General features: G+C 56.9%; 1 protein-coding gene across 2 annotated transcripts in view; it reads left to right on the top strand.

The window, feature by feature from the left end:
• Window positions 1-12415: 12415 nt before the first annotated feature.
• The window catches only part of FGD3 (FYVE, RhoGEF and PH domain containing 3), a 40768-nt gene continuing 37824 nt past the window's right edge, over window positions 12416-15359 (top strand). For both annotated transcript variants that reach the window (XM_043567264.1, XM_043567265.1), the window contains exon 1: window positions 12416-12536. The gene's annotated coding sequence lies outside the window, so the exon portion shown is untranslated. The remainder of the gene's footprint in view (window positions 12537-15359) is intronic.

Here is a 15359-nt window from a genome sequence, read left to right on the forward strand (position 1 = left end):
CCTATGAGCAGATCTGAGGAACACTCAGAGGGGGTCTGCTGTTCGGGAGCCCCGAGGTGACCTGGGGACACAGAGCACCCCAACCTGGGACACGGCAAGGGCAGGATGCTCCAGGTGGAAGCTGAGGCTGTCAGCCCAGAGTTGCCCCCACCCCCAGCTCATGCCCTCCTGGGGCTGCTCAGCCCCCAGGGTCCCCCGCAGGAACAGGGAGATGGGGCAGAATGGGGGTGGCCGCCGCCCCTGCCTGGCTGAGTGGGAGGTGAGAGACCAAGGAGGCCAGGTCTGGTGTGTCTGGTGCCGAGGAGGGAGTTCCCACGGGCTTTCTAGAGCTCCAGCTGGGGCTTTTAGAATGAAGTTGCTGGCGACATATGCTTGACCAGGAAACGAGAACCTTTTGTTTCCCAGTAATTAATTTCCAGTAAGCCCCTCCCGCTCCCTCCTTTCACACTGCGTGTTTGGGGGGGGCTGCCAGCAGATTCCCATCCTCCCTCCCCTGAAAGGCAGTCCCCTAAATACACAGAGCTATGAAGGCTGAATCACTTTGGTTCATCAGGAGCTGAGAGTGAGGATCCCAATGGGAGAGGATGCATACGTGGGGCTGCAGTGTGCGGCCGGGATGGTGGTGGACCCCGAACTCAGGGCCTGGGCCTGGGTGCTGGTGGCCACCCCGTGTCACCCTACTTCTTGAATCAGAGAAATTGAGGGTTTCCTTCTAGACCACTGGGACAAAGTGAATATTGCAATAAGTACTTAAGTACTGTTAAGAAACGCTAACCATCATCTGGGTTTTCAGCGAGCCACAATCTTTTTGCTGGTGGAGGGTCTTCCCTCAGTGTTGAAGGCTGCTGACCCCTCAGGGCAGTGGCGGCTGACCCCGCAGGGAGGTGGCGGCTGTGGCCATCTCTGGAAATAAGACAACTGTGACGTTTGCCACGTTGACTGACTCTTCTCTCAAGAACGATTTCTCTGTAGCACGTGATGCTGTTTGGTAGCATTTTACACACAGAACTTCCTTCAAACCCGGAGTCTGTCTTGTCCCCTGTCCGCTGCTCTGTCAGCTAAGTTCGTGTGATATTCTCAATTCCGTGTTGGCATTTTGACACTCTTCACAGCATCGTCACCAGGAGCACACTCCGTCTCAGGAAACCACTTTCTTCGTTCATCCACGGGAAGCAAGTCCCCATCCGTTGGAGTTGTATCCTGGGGTGGCCCAGCTCCCTGCCGTCTTCAGGCCCCCCTTCTGCTTCCGGTTCTCCTGTTGCCACACGTCTGCAGTGACTTCCTCCCCTGGAGTCCTGAACCCCTCAAAGTCCTCCCTGGGGCTGGAACCAGCTTCTTCCCAACTCCTGTTCGTGTTGAATCGTGACCTCTTCCCATGAATCCCCAATGTTCTTCATGGCATCTAGGATGGTGACTCCTTCCCAGGATGTTTTCAGTTTACTCTGCCCAGATCCATCAGAGCAATCGGTGTGTATGGCAGCTATGAGCTCACGAAAGGTGTCTCTTAACTAATGAGACTTGGAGGTCAGAATTACCCCTCGATCCGTGGGCTGCAGAATGGTGGTGGTGTTGGCAGCAGGCGTGAAAGCAACAGTAATCTCATTGCTCGTCTCCATCAGAGCTCTTGGGTGACCAGGTGCAATGTCTTTGAGCAGTAATCTTTTGGAAGGAATCTTTTTTCCTGAGCAGCAGGTCTCAACAGTGGACTTGAACCACTCGGTCAGCCGTGTTGTGGACAGATCTGCTGTCCACCAGGCTTTGTTGTTCCAAGTAAAGAGCACGGGCGGAGGAGATTTTGCGCGATTGCTACGGGCTTAGGATTTTCAGAATGGCCAGTGAGCTTCCACCTGGCTTCCACCTCAAGTCACCAGCTGCATCCGCTCCTGAGCAGAGTCCGCCTGTCCCTGGAGGCTTTGAAGCCAGGCACTGACTTCTCCTCTCCAGCCATGAAAATCCTAGGTGGCATCTTCTTCTGGCAGAAGCCTCTTTCATCTGCATGGAAAGTCTGCTGTTGAGTGTGAGCACCTTCCTGAGTCCTCTCGGCCAGATCTTCCGGATAATTCCGGCAGCTTCTGCGTCAGCACGTGCTGCCTCACCTTGCACTTGGGCGTCACAGAGAGAGCTTCTTTCCCCAAACCTCCTGAGCCAACCTCTGCTAGCTCCTACCTCTTCTGCTCCTTCCTTACCTCCTCAGCCTTCGCCGGATCGAAGAGTCTGGGCCTTGCTCTGGGCGAGGCTTTGGCTGAAGGGAACGTCGTGGCCTCTTTGATCTCCCATCCAGACCGGCCAGACTTCCTCCGTATCAGCAGTCCGGCTGTTTCCCTTGCTCATCACCCGTGTGTCCACTGGGGTGGTGCATGCGTGCAGCATCCTTCAAGGACTCTTCCTTTGCCTTCACAACTTGGCTACCTGTTTGGCACAAGTGGCCTAGATTTCAGCCTGGCTTGGGTTTCGCCCTGTCTTCCTTACGAAGCTTAATCTTTTCTAGCTTGTGACTGAACGCGAGAGACGCGTGACTCCTCCTTTCCCTTGAACGCTTGGGGGCCCTTGTGGGGTTCTGAGTGGGCCTAATGTCAGTACTGTTGTGTCTCAGGGAATGGGGAGGCCTGAGGAGGGGGACAGGGATGCAGGGGGTGGGGGGACGGGTGAGCAGCCAGAACACCACAGTTGATCAGCTATCAGTTTATCCGTTAAGTTCACCATCTTATATGGCTTGGCTCGCGGTGCCTCAGCTTAGCATGGTAACATCAAAGATCACAGATCACCGAAACAAATATAATGATGATGAACAAGTTTGGAAAAATGGTGCCAAAGACTTGTTCCACACACGGTTGCCGTAAACCTTCCATTTGTGAAAAACTGCAGGGAAGCAAGCTGTGCCTATATACGCACAATGATTTTCTTTCTTATGGGGTTAAAAAAAAGCCCGTAGACACGGCACCCCCGCAGTGACAGGCGACAGAGTGCTGTGTCACAGGCCAGGGGCCACTTCACCCGGGGCGTTGCCCTCACTCACCAGGACCTCCCGTAACTGTCCTGTTCTGTCTGCAAGGCTCCCAAACGCCACCTCACGTGAGGGACTGAGGCCACAAGTTCTCCCGCGCATCCCAGAGGCTCCTTTTGGCTGAGATGACTGAACTGTCAAAGGTTTTCAGAGCAATTCTGCTTTTGTGTTGTTTGCGTAAAGAGGTAACGGGACTGCTCAGCAGTCGGGCCCTTACTCTCTCACGCTGACATCTGGCGCCCAAAGCCAGGTGTGGGCTGCGAGGCCGTCCTCGGCCACCCGGTCGTCCTTTGTGCCGCCTGGCTTCCGGCTACATGCTTAGCAGCGCCCAATTTAGGGGACATTTTCTGTCTTTGAACAATATGCGCTTTCAGTGGAAAGGAACCTAGAGAACATTTTGCAAAAGTGTGTTTTCAGAAAGCAGAATTACATTCCGGGTCCATTCCTCCTGGGTTTCTTGACCGCATTTTTCCTCAGAGAAATTTAAGACAGCTAAGTAGAAATTAAATTTTCCATGTATAAACAGACGTGGAGACAGTAGTGCCTCTGACGGCAGTTGCTGGAGGTTTGGAATCTCGAATGAGCGATAAGAGTTTACCGTCTTATTTTTAAATAGGTTGACTGTTCTCCCAAATGCAAATACGATAAATGTTCTTTGTAAAAATGCATATATTCCTGAGAAGCAAGGAGAGGAAAATGGAAAACCCCAGAAGCCCAGCCCCAGAGCCGGCAAGCCCAGCGGCCCGCACATCCGTGGGGAGTTTGCTGTTCCCTCCCGGGTCTTGTCCGGCACTGGGTGGGTGGGTGTTCAGGCACCTGCCGGCTGACAGAGCTGACCCCTCCAAAGCCCGTTGTGTCCCACCGCCTCAGTGCCTGACACTGTCCCACCCTGGCCCGACGGTCCTCCCCAGAGTAAGCGGGAGGGGCAGGGCGCAGGGAGCCGTGCAGGGATGAGGGGCGGGCAAGCCTCCGTCTTGGGGAGCTGCTGGGAGACTGAGTGAAGGCTTCGCGCATCCCTGAGCCTCGGTTTCCTCATCGCCGTCGGTACCGGGATGCTCCCCTGCAGGGCCTTGGCTCGCCCTGCTGCCCTGCGCCCCGTGTCAGTGGCCCGCTGTCCCGGCCACATCCTCTGCTGGCTCCCAGCCTGGCCTCGGCAGCTGCTTGGCCTCCTGAGACATGGCTTCCCTTCTGGGAGCAGGGAGGCGGGGTGTCCCCGAGGCTGCTCCTCCTTCACTCTGTGGGGACGCAGGGGCTGTGATGCCAGGTGCCGATGTTGTGGGGAGGGGAGCGGCGGGCACTGGAGGGCAGGAGTGTCCAGCCTGCGCACCTGTGCTGGGTGTGGACGGTGGTGCAGGGGGCGCCCTGGGCAGAGGGCACAGGGTGACGGGGGTGGGGGGGTGTGCTGGCTAATGTGGAGGAGCTGCGAGGCCTTGGGGCTCGGCCCCACGTCCATTTCTGTTGTGCTGGGGATTCTGGGAGCTGCCCTGTTTCCCTGGATAAGTCACTGTTTGTCTTAACAATCAGAGGACTCCATTAGCCCCTTTTTCTTTTAATTTTTAAAAAATGTTTATTTTTGACATAGAGAGAGAGTGCAAGTGGGGGAGGGAGAGAGAGAGGGAGACACAGAACTGGAAGCAGGCTCCAGGCTCTGAGCTGTCAGCACAGAGCCCGATGCAGGGTTCGAACTCACAAACCACAAGATCATGACCTGAGCCGAAGTTGGACCTTTAACCGACTGAGCCACCCGGGCGCCCTCCATTAGCTCTCTCTTAAAAATTAACCTTTTTTATTCTGCAATAACTAACTGTAGATTCACGTGTGGTTTACGCAGCCTCCCCGGAGGGTGACATCCTGCACAACTGTGGAGTGCCGTGCACAGCAGGACGTCCACACGGGCACAGCCAGGTGTGAACTGCCTAAGGACGCAGCTCACCTGTGCTCTGTGAACGCACGTCCATGAACGATGCTCTGTAGGTGGAGCTTGGAGCTGTTTCAAATGGACCCGCTGGGTCTGCTGTGCACCCAGCATGTCGGGGCTGCGGGCGTGCCTCAGCTCGGCCCGGCACCCCTGGGGCACACGGGGCTGTGTGCAGGCCAGGGCTGTGGGGAATGAGGCTGCACATCTGCGTGCAGGTGTCTGCATGGACGCAGGACTTCACGTCTCCGCACGGACAGGAGGCTATTGCTGTGTCCTGGGTGGTGGCCTTTTCCTTCTAGAAGGACCTGCCGGGCTCTTCCCAGAGCGGCAGCCCATTTGCGAGCCGGGTGTGGGTGGCCAGTTTCAGCACATCCTGGATGCTGTGCGCTGGCGTGGCCTGTCTCCATGTTCTCCTTCCCACACGTGTGAGGGCATCTAACCCCGGCCAAGCTCGCACTTGTCAATTTTCCCATCAGGGCTCGTGCTCTTGGTGTCCTGGCCCCAGGTCCCAAAAGTTTTCTCCTGTTTTTCTTGAAGTTAGTTTACATTTTACGTTTGATCTATGACCCACTTTGTGCTGGTGTATCAGGCGTGTGGTTTAGGTCGGGTTTCTTGTTTGCCTGTGGAGGTCCCGTCCTCCGAGGCCATTTGTGGAAAGGCTGTTTTTCCTCCCTTCGCATGGTTGGCAGCCCCTCCCCCCGCCCCCCGCCCCCTGTGACGCTTGTGTGTTTGTGTGTGTGTCGACCCAGCACCACCCTGTCCCCTTTGCTGTGGCTACAGAGGGACCTTACTGTGGGGCCAGGGGCTCCTCCAGCGTCGTCCGCCTGCTCACGGCCGCCTGCTGCCCGGGGACCCGTGCCCTCCATGTACATTCTGGAATGAGCTCCTCTAAGGTCTACAGAAAGCCTTGCTGGGACCTTGATAGAAACTGAATTAAACTCACAGGTCACTTGTGGGAGAATTGACGTTGTTACTGTCTTGAATCCTCGGTCCATGAACACAATGTGCCTTTTTTAAGACTTCCTTCATCATCATACTATACTTTTCAGCACCCAAGCTTAGCACATGCTTGCGCGCGTGTGTGTGCGTGTGTGTGTGCATAAATGGCATTGTGTTTTTTGGATTTTGGCATCTGCACATTCATCGCCAGCATGTAAACATTCAAGCGATTTTCGTGAATTGATCTTGTGTCCGTGACTTGCTACTTCTAAGTGTTTTTGTAGATTCATGGGATTTTCTTAGACAAGCGTGTCATCTGCACACATGGACACGTTTATTCCTTCCATGTGCTCCGCTCTGATGAGCAACAACAGTGACATCCTCTCCCGTTCCCACCCTCCAGAGGTGTTGTGGGATGAACGGTGCCCCCCAAATTCATGTGCTGAAATCCTAACCCTCAATGCCTCACAATGTGACCGTATTTAGCGACTGAACCCTTAAAAAGCTAACTAGTTAAAATGAGGTCTTGTGTGTGGGCCCTAATCCAGTGTGACTGGTGTCCTTATAGGCAGAGATGTGGACACAGACATGCACGGAGGGACGACCCCGTGAGGACACGGGAGACGATGGCCGTCTACGCACCAGGAGGGAGGCCTCAGGGGAGGCCGGCCCTGCTCACGCCTGCCTCCCCAACTTCCCTCCCCCGGGACTGGGGCAGATGCATTCCTGTGGTTTCTACGGTATTTTGTTACAGCAGCCGGAGGTTTTGCCGCCCCAACTTCATGCCCAAGTTCTGCCTGTTGATTCACTTCGCCTAGAATAGCCTTTTCCATCTGGCTTCTTATGAGACGCATCCCTGTCGCTGGTGTATCAGTAGCTGAGTGATGTTTCCTGTTAGGACCGTTCCACACTTGGCTGATTCATTCTCCAGTTGGTGGACATTTGGGTTATTTCCAGTTTTGAGTTATTATGAACAAGGTTTCCACAGAGGTCTTTGTGGGGACAGGTGTTTTCTTTCCTCTTGGGGAGACCCCCCCCCCCAGGAGTGGGATTGCTGGGTCGTAGGCGGGTGTATGCCAAGTGCTTCTGTCACCCCTCATCCTGTCGGCACTTGGTACCATCAGCCTTGGACTTTGGCCACTCTGATGGGCATGGCGGTATCTCAGTATCTCGTGGAGGCTTTAATTTATGTTTCCCTGATGACAGTGCTGCTGAGCCTGTCCCTGTGTGCTCCTTGTCTGTTTAGACAACGTTTGTAAGCCAAGTGCCTGGTCTAGTCTATTCCTCAATTTATTTTTATCAGATTCTTTGTCTTTGTTGGTTCATAGGAATTTTTTTTAACTTTTGTATCATTTGACTAGTGTTTACTATCACACTAGAAAAATGTGACAGATAGAATGTCTAATGTAGGAAAGAGGGGCTAAAACATTGCCAGAGGTGAAAACTAACCTTAACATCTTCCTGAAAGGCAGTAGAAATAAAAGCAGGGAAAGAGAAAGGCACATTTCACAAGATTATTTCAGTAATAATATCTTGTCCCAGAGGCAACAAACAGCAAACTAGCCTTATTTTAAAACATGTATCCATAGGAATTTTTTATATATTCTGTACACAAGTCCTTTGTCAGATGGATGTATTACAAGTACTTCCTCCTACTCCGCAGCTCCCCTTTGGATAAGCACAAGCGTCATGTCGGTGACGTTTGGTTTGTCACGTTTTTTTTCTGTGGTTTTTAGGCCCGAGACATCTGCGTGCCTTGAGGGCGTAGGTGTCTCGCCCGCGTGTTTTTGGAAGCTCTCTAGTGCTCGCGGTTAAGACCGATCCGTCCCAGCTATTGTGTGTGAGGTGAGTGACGGCTGAAGTCCACCTGGCCGTGCGGTGTCCACTTGCTAACGCACACTTGTGAGGGGCTGTCCCGTCCCAGTGAGCGCTCACACCATCGGCCAAAACCAGCCACCCACGTGCGCGTGACTGCAGTTCTGGACTCCCCATCCTGCTCGTTCATACGTTCCTCCATCCTGACCCGCCGACACTACCTGTCTTGTTTTAATTCAGTTTAATTTTGTTATTATAGGAATTATTTTACTTAATGAACTAAACCCTTTTACTTATTGTAGAAGCCTCTGCACTGTGGTAATGGACAGAAGCGCTTCCCCATTGTCAGCCATTCATATCTGTGATTTCCCTCCTACAGACACGGCCATATGTCATGCTCTTGCTCATCCGTGGGCACGAAGGACTGGCACGCGCAGGGGCCGCGGCACACAAGGCTGTGAGCCATTTCGTCATCGTTGTTTTGGTGGAGGCTCCAGATTGCCTTCCACGAGGTGCAGGGAGAGGGGTGCTCCCCAACCACTGTTTGCACCTGTTCAGGCCTCCCTTCTTCTCTGGGGTAGCAGTGCCCCCATCCTCTGCTCCCCCCTCCTCCTCCCCCATGCTTCCCCATCCTCCTCCTCCTCCCTTCCTGTGCTCCCCCATCCTCCTCCCTCGTGCTCCCCCATCCTCCTCCCCCCTGTGCGCCCCCATCCTCCTCCCCCCTAGCTCCCCCATCCTCCCCCCGTGCTCCCCCCTCCTCCTCCCCCCTGTGCGCCCCCATCCTCCTCCCCCCCGTGCTCCCCCATCCTCCCCTCCAGTGCTCCCCATCCTCCTCCCCCGTGCTCCCCCATCCTCCCCCATGCTCCCCCATCCTCCTCCCCCCGTGCTCCCCCATCCTCCTCCCTCGTGCTCCCCCATCCTCCCCCTGTGCTCCCCCATCCTCCCCTCCAGTGCTCCCCATCCTCCTCCCCCGTGCTCCCCCATCCTCCCCCATGCTCCCCCATCCTCCTCCCCCCATGCTCCCCCATCCTCCCCCATGCTCCCCGATCCTCCTCCCCCCATGCTCCCCCATCCTCCCCCATGCTCCCCCATCCTCCTCCCCCCATGCTCCCCCATCCTCCCCTCCAGTGCTCCCCATCCTCCTCCCCCGTGCTCCCCCATCCTCCCCCATGCTCCCCCATCCTCCTCCCCCCATGCTCCCCCATCCTCCTCCCCCCTGTGCTCCCCCATCCTCCCCTGCAGTGCTCCCCATCCTCCTCCCCCGTGCTCCCCCATCCTCCTCCCTCGTGCTCCCCCATCCTCCCCCCGTGCTCCCCCATCCTCCTCCCTTGGGCTCCTTCGTGCTCCCCCCATCCTTCTCCATTTATCAAGTGTCAATATTTTGCCCTATTTGTGGTCTCCCCACATAGACAGGTAGGCTTTTTTCTCACAACCATTTTTTTAAAAAACGCAGCACTCACAACTAGAACATTCTGTGGCCAGTACTTCATCCCGTTTTAGAGACCAGCCGGGTCAGCCCATGAGGAGTCCTTGCCACCCCAGCCGTCAGCCAGGTGCTTCTCTGTACTGACCCAGGACCGTGCAGTCCACCCGACAGTGCTCAGGCCTTGGTTGTTTCCAGGCTTGCTCTTACCCACCCTGGTGCAGGGAGCCACCTGGCCCTCGCCACCACGCACCTGTGCGGTACGCTCAGCACTGATTTTGGAGTGGTCAGTGCTGGGTCAAAGGGCAAGTGTCCCCTTCCCTCGCCCCACCCATCCTGTGGAGGGGTCTCTGCTAACCTGACGGGGAGAGAGGGTACGTGGGTGTGGGCCGTAGCTGTCCCATCACATGTGTGGCAGGCCACCTAGATTTCCTTTTCTGTGAGCTATCAGCTTCTGGATCATTCCACAGCCCACACATCCCTCATTCCTCACCAGGACTAAATGACGGAGGTGACTCATCCAATGGAGGCCAGCTGTCTGAATCTTGAAGAAGACACAAAACTGAGCCAAGTTGCAATTAGACGAAGTGCGGGCTCAGTGGAGGCCCTGCACGTGAAAACAGCAGACAGATGGCTCTGCGTCCAGTGACCGTCTTTACCACCTGTGTCCCTCACGTTGCCTCCCTGGTTAAGTCATTCAGGACATGAAAGGCTGTGAGAAGCATGATTCTGAGGGAAAACAGCGTGGCTCATGGTCCCACAACATGATCGTTCCATCCATTAAAACATTAAATATTGATTTTGGAATAATTTTAGAGGCACAGACGAGTTGCAGAGACAATACGAGGGGCTGCTGGGTAGCCTGGACACAGCTTGTCCCAATGTCCACGTCCACACAGTGGGCTCCGTTTGTCCAGAAGCTTAGCTTGGGGGAAATGCCACTGGCCACAGACTCAGGTTTTACCCACATCCGATGTGGGGCACCATAATGTGTTCAGTAAACATGGAATTTTAATGTTTGTGCCCAGAAATCTATCAAAGGACAGGAGAGAGAATTTGGTTATCTTGGCAAGTTTTTTTTCTTTACAAAGAAATAAACACTTTAATTCCGGATGTTTTCAACAAGGGGCAGGACTGGAGGGGGTACAGGGCTCCCACCGTCCAGGGCTGGGTCATGTGAGCAGCGCCCGTGGAGGGTGGGTGCATGGAAGACGGGAAGGCATGTGCGGCCTTCCCCCAGAGAGCCTTGGACCCCGTGAAGCCCTCTGGGCTCACCGAGAGTGAGCAGCACAGAACGGGTCTTCACCGCCATCAGGGAGCCCTTCCGGGTTGAGGCCCCAGTTTGGTCTGTTGGGCCACTGATTAAATCATTGGATAGAGAAATAGTGCCTTAAAACAAGACTGCCTGTTGATGTCTCTCCCCTGTGGCCTGACACCCTCTGACCTTAGGTCACCCCTGGCCCTTTTTCCTGATGACCGCAGTATATCACCTATCACTGCATAACAAACAACCTAAACCACGTGGCTTAAAATGACAGTAAACACTTATCAATTCTATTGGCGTTGGTGGGTCAGGAATTTAGGTGCAGCCTGGCTCTGGCCAAGGTCTCTGGTGACGCGGGGGCTGCGGTCTCACCTGACGGCTGGACAGGCAGGGATCCACTCCCTCATTCTCCCTCGAGGCAGGCTGGTGCCGGCTGCTGGCCTAAGGGTCCTCACCACGTGGCAGCGGCTCCCCCAGAGCCAGCGGCCCAGGAGGGAAAGGCAGACCTGACCTTGGAGGTCGCCCTCTTCGTTTCTGGTGTCCCCGTGGCATGTCACCGGGTCAGCCCCAAGCAAAGGGCACAGGTGTGCAGTGAAGGAACACCCAGATGTGACTGTTCCCCGGCCATCCTGGGAGCCGGCTGTCACAAGTGTGTTCCTTGTTGGACGGTGCCACCTCCCTGGTTGACATGCCTCCCCCGCCGCCGCCCGCCACAGGATGCTCTCCAGCCAGGCCGCACCCCACTGCACTTTTTGTTCATCACTCTTGGGTCTTTATACCTGGCCTGCTGCCGTGCCGTGTGCCCTCATCCCTGCCTTCTTAGGCCACTTGTGTGCAGCAGGGCTCCGGGCCTGGGTCCTCAGGTCCTGATGGGGTCCCACGGCCAGTGTCCTGGCTCAGGGATGTCAGCGGGCAAGGGCCACGCTGGGGGAAGGTGGCAGGTGCTGCTCTTGCCACACCTGAGCTGGGAGCATCTGGAGGGTCCCCCTGCCACGGGCCAGGCCCTCGTTCCACCCAAAAACCCCACGTACCCCGTATTCTCTCCATCTTATGGCGCAGGAAGCGGGGCTCTGAGAGGCTCTGTGGCACAGAGCTCTTGGCCCGAGAGCCGGGACGTGAGCCCAGGTGCCGGTGCGACACTGGCCACCGTCCTTCACCTGCCGAGTGGGGCAGTTCTGAGTCCTCAGTGAGGTGGCGGCTGGGTGGGGGGGCACACAGAATGCGCACCCGCCTCGGTCTTCACGTTCCCGGAAGGAAGTGTACCTGCGTCCATGCACACGGCGGCCCCCGCTGCGGGCTGACCTCGGTCGGCACCTTCCTCACAGACTCTCTCAGACCTCAGCTTAGAAGGAAGGCTATCTGGAGGTAAAGCCTGACCGCCCCCAAACAGCAGGGCATGGGAGCGAGCGTGCTGTGTAGACCCCACTGGGGAGCCACGTGAGCTGTGGGGATGCACGAGGCAGGTCTTCGTGGGCCAGAGAACCCTGTTAGCTGCCCCTTTGCTCATTTCCTCACCCTCACACGTTGCCTGTGTGTGCAGTGCTGCCCCGGGGGGCTCCACAGTGACCCCTGGCCAGCAACGAGGACATCAAGGTTCAAAGAATCACTTTGTCTCTAAAGAAGCATCATGGCGGGATAAAGAAGCCACCATTGGATGGCGGGCAGAACTTGTGGCCCGAGCTCTAGGACTCCACGTCTCAAGTATTTACTCCCCGAGGTCACGGAGTGTCGTGGGTGGGGTGGGCCCTTTTCACCGTTCCTCTGATGGTCTGTCGGCCCCTCCTCTCAGCTAGGGGACCCCACTGCTTACGTCTGCTGGACACCCCAAGATCGTGTGCTTGCAGATCTGTGCAGAAAAGCCCACAAGGCGAGCTGGAGGCAGGAAGTCTGGGGCCTCTGCCACGTCCGTGCCCAGGACAGTTCAGGGCACTGTGAAGCCACCGCAGGCCACGGTGCAGAGGCTCGGCGGGGCCTGGACAGCTCTCCAGCCGGTTTGGGCTGTACTTTCACAGAAGAGGCAGCTGGGGAACCAGTGAGCTTGGGCGTGTGACGACGCGGAAATGCAAAGGCAACGTCTTTGGTGACCTGTATTGCAAAACTAGCAAAAGGAAGTTGTGTTCGCTGCTGCCTGAGGTCCGCCCCGGACAGAAGCACACACTCCCACGGACAGCAGGTGAGTGGTTCCAGCTCTGGGGTCTTCGCCGGCCCCTGCAGCCTGTGCTGGTGCTGCACAGGGCACTCCTGGGGACGAGGGTGTTCAGAGCAGGGGCCGTTTGGGGTCGGTGGCTCCAAGTCAGGAACCGTGTGGTGGTGCGTGAGCAGCGTGTCGTGCGCACTCCCCTGCCTCCTGGGGGCCTGTTTGTGAAGAACCAGGGTGCTATGGGCCGCATCCAGCGGCAAGCACGCCGTTTGCCGGGACAGCACTCGGCATCGTCTGGGGCTGCTCAGACTGGCTGAGGTGAACGGAGCCTGGGAGGGGCCGGGGTCTGAGCCCGACCTGGCTCAGGGTGACCGCCCCCCTCCATGGGTCCAGCCTGCACATTTGTCCCTGAGGCCCTGGCCAGTGCTGGTCTTCCCTTGCCTGGGCTTAGGAGGGGTGGGTGGTCCCAGACACAGTCCCCGGGCGGGTAGGCCTTCCCACAAAATGTGGCTCTGGAAGGTTCTGCAACCTGCAATTTAGATGCTGACAGGGCTTGGCTGTGGCGGCCCTACTGGGGAGGAGGACCCCCTGGGAACCCCACACGGCTGACTCCTGGGTGGGGGCACACCACAGGTGGCTGTGGGTGGAGCCAGACGCCAGTGTGTTTGTGCAGAGCAGGAGTGTGTCCAGGGGCACAGCTGCGTCCTGAGCACCCAACTCCCGGGGCCCTCTGGGCTTGCAGTCGACTGGCTGACTACTCAGCCACTTGGCAGGAGAGGAAACAGGGAGCTTTGGGCCTCGGCCTCGGGCCCAACTCAAACCTTCGGAGCCTGACAGCTTAGCCGGGTGGGGCCGGGTGCGCAGGGAGGAAGTGGTTTGTCTCCAGCTGGGTGTTTGCAGGATGTTGAGGGCCCTGGTTCCCCTCCTCGGGGCTGATGTCCGTCTCCCCACAAAGCCCAGCACCTCCTACAGTTCAGGGGCCTCCGAAACTGGACGGGCCCATATGCCCTGACACGCAGAGGCCTGAACCTCAGTTGGTCTGCTGAGGCCGGAGCTCAGACGGGTTAAACGAGGCTCTGAGGACACATGGAGCATTGCTGCCCTGAGCCCCTCAAGATCCCAGGATTGGGGCTGTCCTTGGACTCAGAACGGTGACAGTGGTGCACCTGCTGGCCCAGTGCTGGGAGCACCTGCCCCAGGTGGATTCTGAGGATTTCCACTGACACATGACGAAAGTGAGGCACCTCAGTAAAGGAGGTGAATATGGAAGTCAAACCGTAGGACAGATGTGAAGCCCAGCCTTGAATGGGGCGTCACCCACCTGCACAGCCCCCTAGCTGCCCACAGCTGGGAGACCCATTCTGTCTGCAGCCCTAAGATTCTACCTCCTCCATCTCCAGGCGCATGACCTGGTTCTCTGGATGGCCAGGTTGATGCTCGTTTGCCCTGTTTCTTCCATCAGGGACACTGTTCCCTCTGGCTGGGATGCTGTTCCCTCTCTCTGGAACACTGCTCCCTCTCTCTGGGATGCTGTTCCCTCTTGCTGGGACGCTGTTCCCTCTCTCTGGAACACTGCTCCCTCTCTCTGGGACGCTGCTCCCTCTCTCTGGGATGCTGTTCCCTCTCGCTGGGACGCTGTTCCCTCTGGCTGGGGTGCTGTTCCTTCTGTCTGGGACTCTGTTCCCTCTCTCTGGGACGCTGTTCCCTCTGGCTGGGACACTGGTCCCTCTCTCTCGGATGCTGTTCCATCTCTGGGATGTTCCCTCTGGCTGGGGTGCTGTTCTCTCTCTCTGGGACACTGTACCCTCTCTCTGAGACACTCTTCCCTCTCTGAGATGCTGTTCCCTCTGTCTGGGATGCTATTCCTTCTGTCTGGGATGCTATACCCTCTGTCTGGGATGCTATTTCCTCTCTGGGATGCTGTTCCCTCTGGCTGGGACACTGTTCCCTCTCTCTGGGTTGCTGTTCACTCTCTGAGACGCCATTCCCTCTGGCTGGGGTGCTGTTCCCTCTCTGAGATGCTGTTCCCTCTGGCTGGGGTGCTGTTCCCTCTCTGAGATGCTGTTCCCTCTGGCTGGGGTGTTGTTCCCTCTCTGGAATGCTGTTCCCTCTGGCTGGGATATGTTCCTTATCTGAGGTCTTGCATATGATGGTGATGATTGGTCGTGTAGGTGTCCAGTCAGGTGGATGGTGACTGACCTTTCCGGAGTGCTCTGCAGGCTCTGACGGGCCCACATGAATGAAGCCGTGGGCGCCCAGGACATGGCACTCTGGCTCACCCAAGTGAGCGGGTTTGGGAAGGTGAATACGCTGCCTGATGTCCCTTTCCCACAATTACCTGGCAGGTCACTCACTGCACAGAGACCTGTTGTCATGGGGAGGGTTCCACCGGGGCAGCAGGGACAGTGGCCGCAGGTGGGGATTCGTGGGGAGGCCTCCCCAGGGCGGTGTGGACCCGGGTGGGACCGGGGTGCATGCACACAGGGTGGCTCTCGGGAGCGCGGGGCAGGGTTTCCGTGAGATAGCTTTGGGAATGTGCACGTCTGCCTGTTTCACTAGATGTTTTAGTGAAAATTTCAGATATAATGAAAGGTAGGGCCACACATTCCCCAGAAGCAGGTGGCTCAGTGCAGCACCAGAAGTTGGTGGCCCACCCCCAGCACGCAACCCTGCCACACAGCCCGGCGCCCGCATGGGCCTACACACCGGTGGGAAGGCCGGGCCTTCTCCCTGCAGCTGTGTGATGGCTGGCAAGGGCTGCAGCGTGCAGTGACGGTGAATACCAACAGCAGGAAACAGAAGTACGCGCGTATACAGAAAGTTCAAGGGGAAAACAAAATAGGAAGGAAAAGGAAA

The sequence above is a fragment of the Prionailurus bengalensis genome, chromosome D4 (genome assembly GCF_016509475.1).
Source record: "Prionailurus bengalensis isolate Pbe53 chromosome D4, Fcat_Pben_1.1_paternal_pri, whole genome shotgun sequence".
NCBI lineage: Eukaryota > Metazoa > Chordata > Mammalia > Carnivora > Felidae > Prionailurus > Prionailurus bengalensis.